The sequence below is a fragment of the Limulus polyphemus genome, unplaced genomic scaffold (genome assembly GCF_000517525.1).
Source record: "Limulus polyphemus unplaced genomic scaffold, Limulus_polyphemus-2.1.2 Scaffold5438, whole genome shotgun sequence".
In the NCBI taxonomy this organism is placed as follows: Eukaryota; Metazoa; Arthropoda; class Merostomata; order Xiphosura; family Limulidae; genus Limulus; species Limulus polyphemus.
In genome coordinates this window covers 59,048-63,649 of record NW_013671048.1, presented here as the reverse complement: position 1 = coordinate 63,649, position 4,602 = coordinate 59,048, and positions in this window count along the sequence as shown.

Below are 4,602 nucleotides of genomic sequence, written 5' to 3'. Positions count from 1 at the left end.
GAACTTATACTTAGCCATGACATATTGAACTTATACATAACCATAATATATTGAACTTATACTTAGCCATGACATATTGAACTTATACATAACCATAATATATTGAACTTATACTTAGCCATGACATATTGAACTTATACATAACCATAAATATTGAACTTATACATAACCATAATATACTGAACTTATTCGTAGCAAGTACAACCATAACACTGTACTTACACATGATAATCACAACAGACTATACACTGGAAATCATCACTATAATTTTGTAGTTTCTCAAAAGAATTTCGACGTACAAATGGTTAACCAAAAAAAATCTATTATTTTTTCAGTTAACTGCTGCAATAAAAAAACTATCAATTTATCACAATAATCTCTTCCCGACTAGCGAGCATTTACGACAATTTTCTGCATTTCTTTATTCTAACTTGACCATCCAGTAATTACAGTATTTGAATTGTTTTCTAGTCTGGCTTCGTATCGTATACCTCTGTATATTACATTAAAAAACTGCTTGTCTGGATTATTTGTCATTAATGAATGTCTAAATCCTTGACACAGAATGTTAACTCTGCTTTCATCTTTCTTTGTAGTTTGGGTAGCAACCAATCAAATGGATTTGCTAAAACCGTGGAGGTTGATTCGACAAGTCAGCCCGTCCTACTTCGTCAATTAGTTATCTCATCTGTTGATATGTGAACTTGTTATGACGCCAAACTGAGAAAGAGCTAATATAATAGTTCAGTTCATTTCGTAGGTTTCGTATCTCTCTGTTGTTTATGACGCCAAACTGAGAAAGAGCTAATATAATAGTTCAGTTCATTTCGTAGGTTTCGTATCTCTATGTTGTTTATGACACCAAACTCAGAAAGAGCTAATATAATAGTTCAGTTCATTTCGTATGTTTCGTATCTCTCTGTTGTTTATGACGCCAAACTCAGAAAGAGCTAATATAATAGTTCAGTTCATTTCGTAGGTTTCGTATCTCTCTGTTGTTTATGACGCCAAACTGAGAAAGAGCTAATATAATAGTTCAGTTCATTTCGTAGGTTTCGTATCTCTCTGTTGTTTACCTTGGACCTTACTTCGGTGGATTTGGATACTCAAAATTGGAGGTAAGTTTAATTATATGTATAAAATATCTGAAAAGTTAAAAAAAGAAACAAGGGCAACCAAACAGAAAAGCCCGACAATAAATTTAGTTGCTCTTACAAGGAATAAAGAACGGTGTATATTTATATAACATAACCAATTATGCTTTTTATGGTTTACAATTTGCATATTTTTGTGAAAGTTTCAAAAAGCATGACAGATAAGAAATTTCTCAACTCAAATAAGTTGACCACACATGGACGAATGTTATGTTCAACTCTAATACTTCCTACATAACTAACGATCGTGCGTTTCATATATTTCAAAAAAATAGTTGTTTAGTAATATTAACAAGTTGCTGGTAAAAAAAAACAAACTCGTGTTTCAGACTTTTACTCAGGACCTAATGAATAGAGAGGCATTTCGTTTGCGAATTAAATATTTTCGGCTTTAGTTTCATCTTGCAGCCCAAGTATAAATACCAAAATCGTGATGATTTGCTTATAAAAAGCAACTACAGTTAAAGAAATGAAAATAAAATGCGTGTTAATTGTTTAATATACGAATTTTTAACACTTAAAAACTCGATCACATTAAATTTAAAGGACGAAAATGAAAATTATAGATACATGTGCGTATATGTCAAGCTGTGGTTACTGTGTAGTCTTAGATTTCTATCTTGGAAGAAGTTTAATCAGAAAACAGTATTTAAACTTGTTTATTTTGGTAAAATATAGGTCTTGGTAATGTAGAGGTTTTACAGTCCTGGAAAACGTATATTAATAATTGCTTTAAGTTTAATACACTACCAAATTTTCTTCGCATTACGTGATTGTTATAGTGATACGATGAAGAAGAACGAGGGTTTTGTAAAATAATTTTTTTTTATGTAGATAATAAAAGAGAAACAATTCACTTCGAAGGACAAAATCGCAGTAGCAACAAGGAATTTATATATATATATATATTTAAATATAAACATATATTCCTAACCACGTCAATTACTATTCGAAACGATCGTCTTATCACTTGATTCGATCCCTCATTGCATTAGTTTGTGTTTGAAATTTTCGCACATAGTTACACAAAGAGCTATCTACACATATTTTGAACTGACAGACTAGAAGGAAGGCAGCTAGCCTACATCACCCACCGCCAACTCTTGTGCTACTCTTATCTGATCGAATATTGGGATCTGTGGGTCAGTCTTTTAGTGCACCAACGGCCCCAAAGGAGCGCGTCTTTTTTTTTTTAAATAAAAACGGGTCGCAAATCAAAAACCCTTGGATTTACAGTGCGAACACGCTAACCACCATCCCACGCCGGCCATGTATATTAAAAAAATAATAATAAATAAATACGCGTCGCTTTCACCAGTGGGCGATAGGGGAAATGTTATGGAGCTGAACACAGAGGAAAGATAACGGTAAAACGCCCTAGGTCAGGAAGAGTAGGACAGGTGGAGGATTTTCGCTTCAGTGTTTTAGTTCCCGAGGCGTTTCTTTCTTACTAAGAGTCAAAACAGAGGCCCATGAGCTGAGTAAGTTAATGAGAAAAATGAGCTCTTGTGACTCTGACGAAATGAATGATTTTCAAAATATACTTAAAAATACAACCTAATTTTTACAAAAAAAACCTATTTATCAAACAAAAGTTGTGATTAAAGCTTCCTTTATAAGAAACACTCGGACACATAAAAAGCAGGGCAGATTCTAACCCGAAAAAGAAAAGGGAAAAAATAGTCGAACAATTAAAAATTACACGTATATTACATATTGTTACGTCTCTGGTCGTTGGTTAATTTTCCGTAGAAATTCTTTCCGAAAAACTTCAGCGATACAAGTTCTTTCTTAAATAAAACTAGTTTATTCTTTCTTAATACAACTTTGCAATACACTTAATTTCCACAGTCAGTTTAACTTAAACACAGGCTATAATTCACAACGATTCACACATTTTACTTACGGTCACTACCGCGCTTGACTCAATTATCCGTCTCTATCTCTGCCTGTGTGCAATTCCATTCCGATTAATTGTCTCGCTTTATCTGGCGCGCTTATATACAGGAATAGAGGGCGTCTAGCAAATACTGGATTATTCGTGACTTCTGCTGTCGTAACAATATATATGAAGACTAAGGATTCTCTTTTAGTAATGTAACTGGAATCCTTTAATTAGATTCCTTCGTTACAGGGGAATAATATATCACTCCAGCCACGTTGCTAGTTAATAATGTGTCGTGTGGCCTGTATTACTTCAAACTCTTCGCTAGAAGACACATAATTGTCTTGGTAATAGTTAAAGATGGCAGACATAAACCATGGTTCTTATTTTAACCTCTTGTAAACACCTGTAAAGATCGTTACGATAGTAATTACACTGTATGGTTTGATGTTCTTGGAAGATGTGTTTTAAACTAGGTCAAAATAGAAAAGCCAGAATTATATTGATTTACATGCAATGTTATATATATAAAGATTATTCACGTGTTTTCACACTGAAATCACAACGTGATATTTTGTGCTTAACATAAACAGACATTTAGTCTTGATACGCTCGGACAATATTCTATATTACTTCAGCTCGTAGCTTTGTATTTATGTATATCTATCCAGCCATGGGCGTCTGCAGGGGGGCACTTACCCCCCTGCAAAATGAGAAACATAATTCATTCTGCATATGTATATGAATCGTTTATGCAATATACAATTTCATACTACTTTGTCCCTCCTTGGAAAAATTTCTGCGGACACCCAGTGTATCCAGCTAACTTCTTCCACTGTTATGAAATCACCAGGGCCAAACTTGGCAGGCAAACTCAGGGTGGCCCGGGGGTATCTTTGTCTATATTGCTTAGCCCCCTATCAGGGGGGTTAAAATGCCTTCGGATGGCTGCCCACGGATGATGTGGTTTAAAAATAGGTTTTCAGTGTAGTTGAAAATTAATTTGCATCGATAATTCTGTTCCTGGCCTCCCTCGGGATCCCGGCGGTGCCATGTTTGAAACTTCATATTTATATCCTCTCTTACAAGCTAGCGAGACCAAACTTGGCACACGGGCGGGTGTCTTGACGTGTTTTATTTTCTTTCTTATTTTTTTTTGGTAGCGACCATACTTGGGGTAGCTACAGAAGTAATTGGAGATAATGGAGGAACTTCATCGGTACACTGGGGCCTCTGTGAGTTATGAGGGGGTCTTTAAACCTCACAGAAAGCGGATATTTTATGCTAGTGTACAGAAATAATGAAATTAAGATCTAGAAGATTTCGTAAGAAAGAAAAATGATAGAAGTATATTTTATTAGTTCGTTCACACCTAAAAGAAATATAAATGGATTTACCATTTAATATAATTTTTAATATAGAAAAAAGCCTTTTCTTTTATTATGTTCTACGCCTTTCCTTGACAGTGATTAGGAATTTATTTCACAATTTGTTAGATATATTGCTCTGTAGTGTAATAATTGTTCCAATGATTAAACTATTGGCCCGGCATAGCCAGGTGGT